General features: G+C 37.0%; 1 long non-coding RNA gene across 1 annotated transcript in view; it reads right to left on the bottom strand.

The window, feature by feature from the left end:
• LOC124081273 (uncharacterized) overlaps positions 1 to 14,292 on the bottom strand; it is a 135,968-nt gene extending 121,676 nt beyond the window's left edge. Inside the window, exons 1-2 of the long non-coding RNA XR_006848002.2 lie at positions 5,268 to 14,292; positions 4,089 to 4,196 (exon numbers count right to left, since the gene is read on the bottom strand). This is a non-coding gene — a long non-coding RNA (uncharacterized LOC124081273). The remainder of the gene's footprint in view (positions 1 to 4,088; positions 4,197 to 5,267) is intronic.
• Positions 14,293 to 14,785: the final 493 nt, after the last annotated feature.

Genomic DNA, 14,785 nt, shown 5'->3' with positions numbered 1-14,785 from the left:
CAAAACCCCTCTTCCTCTATTCAATACCCAGTTCCCAAACTGTTTTCACATTTTCAGATATTTCTTACTGCAGCATTCCCCTTCTTAGTACCAATTTCTGTTTTTGCCCATCAGGTTGCTATTACAGAATACTATAGACTAACTGGCTTATAAACAACAGAAATTTATTTCTTATAGTAGTAGAGCCTGGAAAGTCTCAGATCAAGGTGCTCAGAGATCCATTATCTGGTGAGGGCACTCTTCCTGGTTTGGAGACAGCCCTTTTCTCCTTGTATCTTCACATGGTACCAGTGCCTGGGGAGCCCTCTGAAATCTCTTTAAGAGAACACTAATCCAATTCATGAGAACTCTACCTTCATCATCTAATCACCTCTCAAAAACCCCATCTCCAACTACTGTCACACTGGGTATTAGATTTCAGCATATGAATTTTAGGGGCCTTTTTTAGGGGGACACAAACATTCAGTCTACAGGAACAATTGGTGGTGATGAATCAACTATAATGATGCAAAAGGAGACTAAACAAAAGGATCCAGAAAATAAATGTATACAAAGATAAATTCATCTAAGAAGTTCAGTAAAGCCAAACACACACACACACACACACACACACAAGTTGCCAAGAGACTCTAATTCCAAAAAAGGACTGAAATTCTCACATAAATCTATACAAACTCTATGCCTACAGGACAGACTTGGCAGAAAAACTTCTCAAGGTCTCGATACTTAAGTTAGGTATGGTCTGTACCTTTTAACCAAGATAGAAAAAGAAAACATAAGGGAAATCAAGAGTAATATGAAACTATTTCATCTGTATTATAATTATATTCAATTAATTTCAATAAGCAATAAGCATCCACTAACCCTTCAATACCCCAAGCAATATGTTCTGAGTAGTGGAGGAGCATCAAGAGTGAATAAGACAAGGTTTCTGCCATCAAGGAACTTATGATGAATAAATCACAGACTTGTAGAAAAATTTGCTTTAGGCAAATTGATTTCCTCAATTGACTTTTGGTGAATTTAATTTGGCTAAACGACTTTGGGGAATTGAACTTCAGCAAATTGATCTGCTGCCCATGTGAGCTACTAACTTTAGGAGATCATAATGGTGTAAAGGAATACAAATAAGCTCCTTTTGGAGCTGAGAAGTAGGAGAAAATCATGTCTATGGGGGCATTCAAATGGGCCTTGAGGAATGAGTAGGAGTTTATCATGAGATGAAGGTAATCACATGGCACAGAAATGAAATGCCAGGCCTGTTTTGTAATATCAAAGTCCACAGCTCAAGCAGGTGGAGGCCCTATTCATGCCCTCAAATTAACCAAAAAAGAAAAAATTCTAGTTCCTATTCTCATTTCAAAAAAGATGGTTCTAGATGATCAGAAAAAGCACAAGAATAAAGGCTGCCAAATTAAAGCCACCATCTTTTTTTCAGTGTGTCTATCAGACCTTCTGTTTGCTGCCATCCTGATCCTATCTGCCCCCACCCCCATCAAAGTCTGGAGAACACAGCTGGCATCTCCCAGGCACAAGAGAGTGTTTCTCAGAACATCAGTCCCTGTCCAGGCCAATACAAAGGCAATGAAAGGAGGCCTTATTCCCTCATTTCCCCAATTTGCAGAAAGCCCTTCAGTATCCAAGTCTGGAATTCCTCTTCCCAATTTCTTGTTTTAGTCATAAAACAACTCTCTTAAAGATAATATGCCTTTTTAAAAAAGAAACAATCCACCCTTAAACTTATTCAAATCAAGTTAGCTATGAGTTTGCCCTCTCTGGCCTTTTATCAGAGGAGAGTATAAGGCCACTGAATTCCCTATTCAGATGGCTAAGTTTTCTGAACATCCGGGCAGTTTATCATGTCACTCAAGTGGATCATTTTTTTCTAAATAATTTTTTTTCTCTTTCTGTTTCTCTCTGCATTGGAGCCTCCACCCATGAAATTGAAAGATTTCTAGTAGAAATTCCTTTGTTGCATCAGCTTTGGAAATATGGATTACAGTATTCTGTGAAAAACATTTATTACCCTGAACTGTGACTCAGGCGTTGTTGCATTTCTGGGGTTATAGATTTTCTTTCAGCTAAACTAAGGCTCTAAGTCACAGTGACAGTTGTAATGTGTGTAATACCACAGTACCAGATTCTATTACACACATATTTTTGCTAGAGGTTTTACGATGTTAAAAATATTTCTTCTTTTTTCCAATACCTTTCTGTACCTGTTGTGTAAATATATTAGAACCTATAACACCAAAGTCAATTTCCAGATGAAATGTGCACAACAACAGTAGTTTGTCCTTTAAAGAAAAAAAAAAAGGAAGGGGATGCTGCATACAAGCTAATGATATTCAAGCACAATATTGAATTGTAATAAAAGATGAATGAGAGAAAGTGTGTGTCATTGTGAGGGATGGAGAAGGTTGCAAAAAGCTGAGGCCAGGAAAGGATTTATCATGGACGTTGCTGCAGGCATTGTGTTGAAAAATCTGCAGACTTATTTGCAAGTGTATTTTATGGGGAAACAGAGCAGTCTACAGAGGAAAGAATTTCTAAAGATTATCTTTTATACAAGATTAAGATAAAACTTAAGAAACATGTGAGAGAAATCTCAACAGATTCTCAAGGGGGTGGAACTTCAAATTCATCAGTGGGTCCTGTTGGTTCCATAAGTACAGGGAGAGGTCTTTGTTAAAGTGCTAGTGGTACAATAATTTTTCAAGGTAGGTAAGAAAAGGCACACAAGAGAAAAACGAAGTGGACTTAATTAGCACACTCACTTGCAAAGCCTTAATCCATTAGAGTCATGCCAACAAATCCTTCCACTTTTCTTTAGAATCCGAATTTTATTTAACACTCAAAACAGTTCTCCTGGGTCTTTAAACATATTGCTATCTTTCCCCTAAAAGAATCCAGTGTGACTAATACTTTTATGGGGAAAAAAAAATCTGATTGCAGTTGACTAAATCTTCTGAGACAGAGAATGAAAAGATAACGAGAAGGGAGATATTTTAAATTCCTCCCTTTGACTGTTTTAGCTTCTTACAATTTTCAATCTTTTCCTCATTCAGTAATAAAAGCAAAATTAACTGAGTTTCACCTTATCTTCCCTTCCATAGCTTCTACATTCATAAGGAAGTGGTCAACGATAAAACAATCTAAAGCAGACAGAATGAGAAGAACAAGGAGGCAGATCAAGTCAGACATCCAGCTCCAAATTCCTCAGAGTTTGGTGATGCTCACCTCAGAGTTTGTTCTCAGAGATAGAAAGTATAATTGTGACTTGTGTCCGGTTTCAGTTTATTCAGTAATTACTAAAGAAAACCCTAACAACATATGGAACTGGAGTGGTTTTTTAGTGGTGTTTTGCTTTTATTTTGTTTGTAAGGGAATCTTATTTCACTGTCATGTTTCAAAAGTAAACCTAGCTGTCTCTATGGCACATGACTGTAATCTCAGTGGCTTGGGAGGCTGAGGCAGGAGGATGGCAAGTTCAGAGCCAGCCTCAGCAAAAGCGAGGCACTAAGCAACTCAGTGAGACCCTGTCTCTAAAAAAAATACAAAATAAGGCTGGGGATGTGGCTCAGTGATTGAGTGCCCCTGAGTTCAATCCCTGGTAACCCCTCCCCCCAAAAAAAGTAAACTAGAACACAGTAAACAGAAAAACATTAAAATTCCTATCTGTAATGAATATCTAGTATTTGTTTATAGAGTATTATTTACCATAACTAATAATTCTAATAATTATTTACCATAACTTAAGTATATAAATGGTACCATAAAAATATTTATATCCTTGGGCTGCAGTTGTAACTCAGTGGTAGAGCGCCCACATAGCAAATGTAGGCCCTGGGTTCGATCCTCAGCACCACATAAAAATAAGTAAATAAAATAAAGGATGTATCCATCTATGATTAAAAAAATATATTTTAAAAAAGTTTACATCCTTCAATTTAGTAATTCTACTTGTATGAATTTCTTCAAAGAAAATGATCCAAAAGGAAAAAAAAAAAAAAAACTTGCACGCTTGAATATTTTATTTGAAAGACTCTTTCCTATACAAAGGGAGAAAATGTTTTTTAGTTACTTACCAAATAGCTGGATTGTCTTCTGATCCCCTTGATAATTTGTTTAGGTGGCAGTGGCCCAATCTCAGAGGTAAATCATGGCAATTATCAGTCCAAGAATGTCCATAAGACCTAGTTTTGGACAGGGAGGTATAAGGGAAAGCCTACTTCAAAAGGATTCCCAGATGTATAAATACTAAATCAAAGAGTATAAGTATTTTTACAGCTCTTAATAATTGGCAAAGTTTTCCTTCCCTCCCCCATCCCAAACCCCCACCTTCACACCCTCCAAAAAAAAAGCATATTTTAAGCTAGGGGCAATGTCAGGCACCTGAAGTCCCAGCTACTCAGGAGGCTGAAACAGGAGGATGGGAGGTTGGCTTGAGACCAGGCATTCAAGGACAGCCTGGGTAACACAGAAAGACCCTGTCTCTGGGGGTGGGGGTGGGGGGGACTTTTAAGCATATTTTTATAACATACCTTTTCTATCTATCTGTCTTCCCACTTAGGATTAAGCTATATGGAGGCCATTTGGCCATTTGGAGTTTCAGCAGCCATCTCAGAACTACTCTGGAACATCCTAATGAGTCACCATGAAATCAACTCTGATCAACCCTTGGAACCACATACTTTACTTCCAGTTAGAATGTCTTTGTGCTTCTAACTGAAGTACTTCTAACTGAAGTACTTCTAACTGAAGTACATGAATGTAATAAGATATTATGTTTCAAAATGAGGTTTATAAAATTAATTTACGATGGAAAAGCTTATGATAAAACATTAAGTAGGGGCTGGAGCTGTGACTCAGTGGTAGAGCGCTTGCCTCATAAGCATGAGGCACTGGGTTTAATCCTAAGCACCACATAAAAATAAATAATATAAAGATATTGTGTCCATCTATAACTAAAAAAAAATTTTAAAAACATTAAGTATGGACTCCAGTTGTGGCTCAGTGGTAGAGTGCTAACTTGGCATGTGCAAGAACCTGGGTTCTATCCTCAGCACCACATAAAAATAAATAAATAAAATAAAGGTATTGTGTCCAACTACAGCTAAAAAATAAATATTTTTTAAAAATTAAGTAAAAGAATAGCAGGTTAAGCTCTGAACTTAAACACAATATCAGCCTCACATGAACAAATCCACAGGGAAAAAAGCAATATAGAAATGAAATAAACAAGATAAAACATTAAGAATATTTACCTCTAGATGATTGGACCATAAGCCCATGCTTCTTTGTGTTTTCCTGTATTTTCCCAGTTTTATATAATGAGTTGCTTTTATTATTAGAAGAAAAATAACAAAAAAGACTTGTGAGTTCAGAGAACAAAATTGAGAAACTCTATACTAACTCAAAAATAATACCTAGTGTGAATAAGAGCAAATATTCTTTTTAGCCTAGGGCAGTAGATTTTGATCACCTCCAAAGCCCTCACTTATTTTTGTAGCCAGAGGGGGGATACTGTTGAATTAAGAGCAACCTCTGATAACTGGATTATCTATTCTTACCAATAAGAGAACAACCACAACTTTTTCTTTTAAAAAATAAAACTGATTTTTACAAAAGTAACCCCTGCTCATTGTTTTAAAAAAAAAAATCAAGCAAAGAAGAATATTTTGTCAAAGCAAAAGTTCCCTACCACACCAATCCTGGGAAGTAACCATTGCAAGTGTGCATCTTCCCAAATATTCTGCTAGAGTATATACAAACTTTTCTAAACAAACATGAGCCCTTCCTATGTAAACTAGCACAAAAGTTGACCTTTTTTCCTTCCTTGACATTATATTGTAGACATTTTTCTATGTCTACATGTAAGATTACTTCATTCTTTATAATGGCAGTATGATGCTCTATATAAAATGGGTGAACTACAATTTATTTAATGGACATTACATTGTTTAAAATTTTTCTCTATTACAGGGTTTGAAGGGGCTATCAATAACACCTTCCATTTTCCTATTGGATTTCATATTGAAAGACAATGACACAGGACAGGGACATAGAGAAATTAGAATGAACAGAATGAATTCAGACTTTCCTCTGGAAACATAAACCAAGCAACCTATTCCTTGAGCTTCTCTAACACTATGTTCTAGTGAAATTATTTATCTAGCTGGACAGAATTACAATAATAAAACAGCAATATATAACTGGGAGCCAAGAAGTCAAATTTGACACCTAGCTATTCCAATTGATAATCTGGGTTAACTGAAACAATCCACCCATTCTCTCTAAACTCCAGTGGCTTCTTCTATCAAATGGCAGTGCAAGGAGATGAACCAGCTCAGTTCAGTTTTCAGGATTTTTTTTTATTAGAAGAACCTCATATAAGCACAAAATGTAAAAAGTAAAAAGAATAATTGTCTGAAACCAGAATGGAAGATTCCAAGATCCCATATGACCTAGAGCTGGTCCTCTGCAGTGTCCCCTCTCTCCACCCCAAGTATTCAAATGGAACTCTTAAGATCTTACTTGGCCCAGCTTAAAAACCACTGAGCTTAGGGCTAGGGTTGTGACTCTGTGGTAGAGCACTTGCCTAGCATGTGGAAGGCACTAGGTTCAATTCTCAGCACTGCATGTAAATAAATGAATACAATAAAGGTCCATCAACCACTAAAAATATATTTTAAAAAAACCACTGAGCTTAGAAGAAGCTTAGAAGCCCCAGCCCTAACTTAATGTTAATCATAAAAAAGTACTTTTTTTAATCATAAAAAAGTACTTCCCTGTATGGATCTAAACCATCAGAATTTAAATAAATGGCAATTCTGACTTACTCTAATACATAAACAAGTGCTTCTATATTTCCCAAGTCTGTTTAACTCAAGTGTGCTTCTAAAAATTGAAGATAAGTTATTAAAAACTCATATAAATAGCATTTCTAACATCTATAACTAGAGGATCCTAAGTTAGAATGGATCTAGGACTTCTAGAAGCCTTAAATCATACATATTGGGGAAAATGTCTAATGTTAATTTTTATAAGATTACCTTGTTGGAACCATAAGATCAAGCCTTGCCCTGGATGTAAAGGTGGGATTGCCTCATGATGGATTTGGTCACTTACATCATTGGCTTGAGGAGACATCAACCCGAAAGTAGAAAATAAGGACTTTGGGAAGTAGCTTTAAATGAGGTTAGGAAAAAATATCTCCAGGATTGACTCATAATTTGTCAATCTCAGGGCAAAACGAAAATGTAGGGTCTTTGTTCAACAATTAAGAATTTCAATTTGCGGGGCTAGGGATATAGCTCAGTTGGTAGAATGCTTGCCTAGCATTCATAAGGCACTGGGTTCAATCCCCAGCACCACCAGGGAAAAAAGAAAAAAAAAAAGAATGAATTTCAATTTGGCTAAAAGAGATCATCAAGTAAGTGTGGGGATTCTAAGAATGAGACTTTGGGCACCCACCCAGGTGGCTCAGCTGCCTGTGACGCTGAGTATTCAACATTTAACATTGTGCCCCTAATGGTGAATTTGTCCTAGACTGAAAAAATGGTGATGCCTGAGGAATACTTAGTGTGAGCATGAAAAAGGAGAATTTAAGTTGACTCTGGCCTCAGAAGTGCTTGGGAGCAAAACAATGAACTGTAAGAAACCTGAGTTCTGGTCTATGGAGTAGACAGGTAAATCAGTCACCGCCCTCTCAGTATCCAGGAGCCTTCAGTGAATCTTCAGTATGACAGATTGAACCCAGAGGTGCTTTGCCACTGAGCCATATCCCCAGAACTTTTTATTTTTTATTTTGAGACAGTATCTCACCAAGTTGCTGAGGCTGGTCTTGAACTTGCAATCCTCCTGCCTCAGCTTCTCAATAACTGGTTTTACAGTTATGCACCACCACACCCAGCCAGTGAATCTTCCTAAAATGGACTCTGCCCAGGCTGTAGACTTTTGGAAAAGATCCTCACAAAATAACAAAAAGTAAGAGCCCAACCTCCTCTCCAGGGACCTCAGGGTGAATTACCAGCAGGGGACAGCTGTACCTAACATGAAAGGGTAACCATGAGCAAAGAACCATGAAACAATGTGTTAAGGGTAGGAGAGATCTGTATCAAGTGCTATGCAAACACTCATGCCAGCCCGGTGCTCCTCTCCACCTGGAGATTGGTCAGGGTAACAGCAGTAAGAAAGTAACAACTGGACAATCCTGGAAAGAAAGGGCTGATGGTCATGGGAAGCATCACGAGAGGAGAAACAAGTAAATTGTCAAACATGTTCTTCTGTGACCTTGGCTTGTAGCTTCTTTGAAACTGTCCTCCAAAAAGTTCTCCATCCTTACTCTGATATGGGATTTTCTTCATTATGATTTGGGGGAAACTACCCATTGACTGATAGTGAATTAGTGAAACAGAGATTTGGGAGTTCTTTGTTAAAGATTTTTCAGCTTCTGTGTTAGGTAACCATTAGAATCAATGAATGACATACACAAGGCTGTTAGGGTAAATGATTTCACCTTGGTCCTAGAACAATTTCAATGGCACTGTTTTGCTGAATTCCAGATTCCACCAAAGACTGTAGGCAACTGAAATGCATCAAGCCTTCACAGCATAGCAATGTCTATATTACTAATGTCAGCTATAACCTTGACTTTTGTACCCAAGTCTGTCTCAGTAGTCTCTGGATTTATCCACACAAACCTAAACAAAAACATATTTGTTTGGGTCACTCCTAAAGAATACTCACTTGTAAGAAAGAAAGAAAAAAAAAAGATGGACAATACAAGCTTGAAAAACACCTTGTGGGGGAACATGGAAAAGGAGAGTTACATCATTCATCTCACAAACAATACAAAACTTTCTTTTCTCAAGGTCTTTTTTTCTGCTTTGGCCAGCTCTAGGAATTTCCCTTTCTCCCTTCCCATACTGAGCCCCGTTTCCAGGTACCTCTCATCACTTGCTACACCCTGAGCTCTCAATACTTTCCTCTTCTGTTATGCCAGGAAATTCTATTCTGCTCCATCTCTTATTCCAAATTAATATGTCCATACTCTTAACAAGATTCATGTTTCTAAGACCTTAGATTGATGACTTTTGGGGGCTGGGAAGTCCTCCCTCTTTACCACAAAGGATGTTTATTCCCCAAGAGGAATTCTAGTGAATCCAAGTATTTGCTTACAAAAGAAGAGGTTGTTGTTCTTTATGGAGTACTGATCTTCACATACTCCCTTGGGTTTATACAAAGTGTTCCTAACCTTTTTTTTTTTTTTTGTCCCAGGAATTGAACCCAGGGGCACTTAACCACTGAGCCATATCCCCAGTCCTTTTTATATTTTATTTTGAGACAGGGTCTCACTAAGTTGCTGAGGGCCTTACTAACATGCTAAGTCTGGCTTTGAACTCACAATCTTCCTGCCTCAGCCTCCCAAGCCACCAGGATTACAGGTATGCTGTTCGTCCATTTTTTGTCATTGTTGTTGTTTTTTTGTTTTGGGGTTTTTTTGGGGGGAGGAGGGGGGTATTTGGCTCAGAATGCCCTTTAAGAGCATAAATGGTCCCTAAAATATTTCTTTCAACTAATTGCTCTTGCCTAAATATCACCAGTGTCATCCAGTGCCTACTGGATAAAGGCCAGAACTTAGGCCCTCTACCATTTGATCCAGCCTGAGATCACTCTCCCAGAGGACCCTCTGCTTCTGCTCAGGTGAGTGAACATCACTCCTCCACCTCCCTATCCTGACCCTCTGCCTGAAATGCTTCCTCACCACCTCTGCCTAAAAGTCTCACCCATTTGCTAGAGTTCCATGTGTTTTTCCTTGTTTTGTTTTGTCTCTTTTCCACACTTATTTGTCTGCAATAAATGTGTATTATTTATGTTGCTTTTAACGTTATTTTTAATTTTTAAAGAAACATTTAGCCCATCTTTCAAAACACTATTTAAATTTTCCTTCCACCAGAATTCTCCCAGATGGAAAATGTTAATAATAGCAGCTAACATTTATTACACACTTACCAAGAGCCCACCACTGTGCTAAATGTTTATATATAAAAATATTATCTCATTTACTCTTCAAAGCCACCCTATGAGATGTTCTAAACCCACAAATTAGAAAACTAAAAGTCTGAGAGAGTGTTATGTCACTTACACAGTTCTCACTGTTGGCAATCATCAGAGGTAAGGTGTGACCACAGCTCATTGACCCCTAGAGCTGCTCTTATCAACCACTTTCCTTAAGATGGTCCTTAAGGCATTAGCCATGGGCTGCCTTTTATTGTAGATAATTATTTGTCTATTTCTTCTCCTACACTCTAACTTCCTTGAATGTGTTTTGAGGTCTTTCAGAATGTCTAGCATAGATGTCTATACATAATGATAAGTGTACTGAATTTTCCAGATGAAAAAACTAAGGCCCAATTTGACGGGAAAAGGATGGAACTGGAGAATATTATGCTAAGTGAAATAAGCCAATCCCAAAAAAACAAAAGCCAGATGTTTTCTCTGATATTCGGATGCTAATTCACAATAAGGGAGAAGCAGCTACGGAAGAATAGAGGCACTCTGGATTAGACAAAGGGGAGTGAAGGGAAGAGAGGGGGCATGGAGTTAGGAATAATAATAGAATGAATCGGACATTATTACCCTATGTGCATATATGATTACATGACTGGCTTAAGGTGTAACTCTACATCATGTACAACCAGAAGAATGAGAAGTTATACTCCATTTGCATATGATGTGTCAAATGCATTCTACTGTCATGTATAACTAATTAGAACAAATTTTTAAAATAATGTAAAAAAAGAAAAAGAAAAGGCCCAGAGAGAAGCAACTTGCCTGAGTTCCCATAGCCATTCTGGGACAAAAACCACCAAGTCCTGAGTTAGCCCTGGTATCTTTTCGTCACACACATTGTCAGTGCTTGATGTATATTTATTGAATGAATTTATTTCGTGGGCCTTCTTTATCTGATCCCCTCAAGCCACACAGTTTAGTCATAATTGGAAGTCACAATGAATATTAATAATAATTGGGAATCTAAATTACAATTTGATAACTCACTTTCCCAAGTAGATTGAGTTGGTGAGATAAAAGTTAATGCATAATATGATAGAGTTCTCTGCCAATTTTTATTTGATGAATGTGAAATAATTTTAAAGAACTGAAAAAATAGTGGAAATATTAGTAGTGGTAAGAGATGTTACATGAAAGGTTGGCTTAATTAAATTGAGAACCATATTTTTCATTAGAACACACATGTGTAAATTTAATCATCAAAGAACACTGAAATTCAAAGTACTTTTTATGTATGTATATATTTAATGATTAAGATTATTGGAAAGTTACTTTCTTAAGTGATGCACATCCAGAAAAAAAATATCTAATGCAATAATTCTGTTTACCACAGAAACTATGGTTTAATCTCCTACATCAGAGCAGCTGAAAACACTGAATCTATGCTGTGAGCCCTCTTCCAAACCTCAGGCATAGGTTTGACAATCAAACCTATATAGAGATCAAATTTCTATATGATTCTACCTGAATCATAGAAAGACCCCTTAGGTGCAATTTTTGTGTTGAATAAAGAGAATTATTTCACCTTTAAAAATATCATGCAACAGGCTAGGTTTGTGGCTCAGAGATAGAATGCTCACCTAGCATGCATGAGGCACTGGGTTTGATCCTCAGCACCATGTGAAAATAAAATAACCATATTAAAAAATATCATACAAATAGTATATGTTTGTTATTTTGAAAAATTAGGAAAACAAAATCATCTCAATCCCATTATCAAGTGATAATCAATATAAACATGTTTATCTTCTTAAAGAATGGGATTACACTTTACACATTGTTTTAGAAGCTGCTTTTTTTTTTACTAGAGAGAGAGAGAGAAAGAGAGAGAGAGAATTGTTTTAATATTTATTTTTTAGTTTTTGGCAGACACAACATCTTTATTTGTATGTGTTGCTGAGGATCGAACCCAGCACCACATGCATGCCAGGCGAGCGTGTTACTGCTTGAGCCACATCCCCAGTCCCAAGAAGCTGCTTTTTTAACTTAACATATTGTTAATATTTTTATAACAGTTAAATTTACACATACATTACTGTTTAATGTCCACATAGCATACCATTATAATATCTGCATAAAAATTTGAAGTAGGGTGTAGACACATGACCATAAGACAGGAGTGTAAGATGGCTTGTGTGGAAGCTTTGGGCTGAGGTCTTGGGATAAGACATTGTAGCATATGTTCTCATTGCTTAATTTCTCTGGGCTCATTCTTCTTTTCTCCTGCAGCTACTGTGGACAATTCTTCTATATAGTACCTCAGTAGGACTCCATTAAGATTGACCCCCAATTGCCTATAGCTTTGGGTGATACCCCTGAACACTTGGTAGAATTTTTAAGTACAATGTGATTCCAATAACTAATCTCTCTCCCACATGGAGAACAGTTGGTACCACAAATATCACTCTCTCCACCAAGTCACCTATAAATTCATCGAGCATCCATCTTGAGTAGCACAGGGTTCCCATTTCTCTCTGTTCTCTCTCTCTTCTCCTACTTGGTCCCCTCAAACTTTCCCCAGGGTCCCAGCTCCAACTTGATGAAGACTGAGGTTGTGAGCAGAGTTCTAGACCCTATCTAGATAGGGCAAGGAACATCAGGTCTTAAGGAAGCTTGAAATCTTTAGAGTTGTTCAGAGTAAATATCCACAAGCAAACAAACTTCCTCTTGCTAATATTGACCACACTCACGAGCACCACATCTCATATATTTCAGATCCAATCCTTGCCTTATCCATTTACTCAGTCTTCTGCTATTTATATTTCTCTTTAAGTTAACTCATTTTCTTAAAACTTAAAGAAATGAGACTACATCATAATCAACAATATCCATAAAAATCATATTTTTATGCTGGTTATATTTTTCTCATGATTATTCAAACAAACACCTCATTATTAAAATAAGAAAGGTTTATCCATGTACCAACTGAAATCATCCCAGTGGTACACACATGCCACAATTTGGAAAATATCATATTTTATAAATAAAGAACACAGACAAAATTTCAAGTAAGGCTCTGTTGTTTACTAAAATCTGCAGGGAAGAGGAAGAAAGCACACACACTCAGCATGTCTCAACTCCCTGCCCTTCTTAGAAGCTTAAAATAAACAAATATTCTTTACACATTTTTATGTGGAACAAATATGAAGAACTAGCTTAGTGACTTGAGCAAGCTATATAAGAGGTCTTTTCCAAGAACTGTTTTTCTTTCAGTCAAGGGTGTCTTGGATTCGGTGAGCCTGTGGAGAGAAGTCTCTCATTACCAACAGGAAGTGGGTACTTCTAGCAGGGCTGGCAAGTAGAATCTTCCACAACTCATAACTTGATTTGGTCACAGCATTGTTATTCAAGAAAATCTCTATAGTCTCCCTTCTTCTGTCTTACCAAAGACCTTATTCCTTTTGGAAAAAGGGGAGGAGGAGGGACAAGGAAAAAAAGGAAGGGATGAGAAAACCCCATCTTGCCACATCTGAACTGAATGTCTCAGCCAGTCTCCATGCCTTGTGCTTCTTGGTTTAGGGAATAGAAAATGCTACCAGCATGCAGCCTCCTGGCCATGATGTGGTGCGAGACAGAATTCAGACAAAACCCAGTGGAAGTCCTTGGAGGAGGACCCACTTCCTCAATGATGACTGGCATGACACAGAAAGCAAGTGTAGGTAGGAATGACCTCCTGGGATGTACCACCAAACTAGTAAAGCAACATGCTGCCTGCCACCTGATGCCTCCACCTACAATGTCCAGATCTGCCACCTCTCTCTCAGGTCTCACAATCATGTGTCTTAAACTTCAAAAGAACTGGCTAGACAAAAAAACAAAGTGAATTTTTTACATATTAAGCATGTAAAATCATCTCAAATTTTTGTGGGTTTTAAGGTTATTATAAATGTAGTTGGTGCTAAATATAGAAATTTTTTATTTTAGATTTTCCGAATCTGAAAACATAAAGAATAAAAAAAAAACCCAAAGTAATTGTCATTGTTACCATTTTAATAGGCTTGTCTCCAGTTTCTGTACATTTTCAGACCCTTAAAAGCATATCATGTTTTTAATTTTTATAAAAATTTTTGTATAAATATTTCATGTTTCTTATTATGAAAGTATGATATATTCATTTAAGTGAACATAGAAAAAAGAACATTCATGATCCCACCACCCTGGGGCAACAATCATTAATATTTAATATAGGTTTTTATCCTGACTCATTTACTTAAGTTTCTACACAAGCATTAAAATTTTGACAAACAGCCAGGCACAGTGGCACACACCTGTAATCCCAGGGTCACAGGAGGCTAAGGAGGAGGATCGCAAGTTCAAAGCCAGCCTCAGCGAAAGTGAGGTACTAAGCAACTCAGTGATACTCTGTCTCTAAATAAAATACAAAATTGGGCTGGGGATGTGGCTCAGTGACCCTGAGTTCAATCCCTGGTACCCGACTGCCAAAATTTTTTGTTTGTAAAAATAAACATCATTTGGTTGGGAGAGGGGAATTATAATTAACTTATTTTTTGTTAAACTTATTGAGGCATAATTTATATTTATAGTATAACAGTATAATTTTAAATTTATATATAAATTGTATATGCTATAAAATTTATATTACAATTTATAGTAAAATTTTATTTGTAGTAAAATTCACCACTTTTGGTGTGCAGTATGATGAGCTTTGACAAATACATAAAGTTGAATAACCATGACCCAAATGAAA

This window comes from Marmota monax, unplaced genomic scaffold, assembly GCF_021218885.2.
Source record: "Marmota monax isolate L192 unplaced genomic scaffold, Marmota_monax_Labrador192_F-V1.1 WCK01_AAM20220418_F8-fsc00222, whole genome shotgun sequence".
Taxonomy (NCBI): domain Eukaryota; kingdom Metazoa; phylum Chordata; class Mammalia; order Rodentia; family Sciuridae; genus Marmota; species Marmota monax.
The sequence above is the reverse complement of the archived record's forward strand: the minus strand, read 5'-3'. Positions and strand labels throughout refer to the sequence as shown.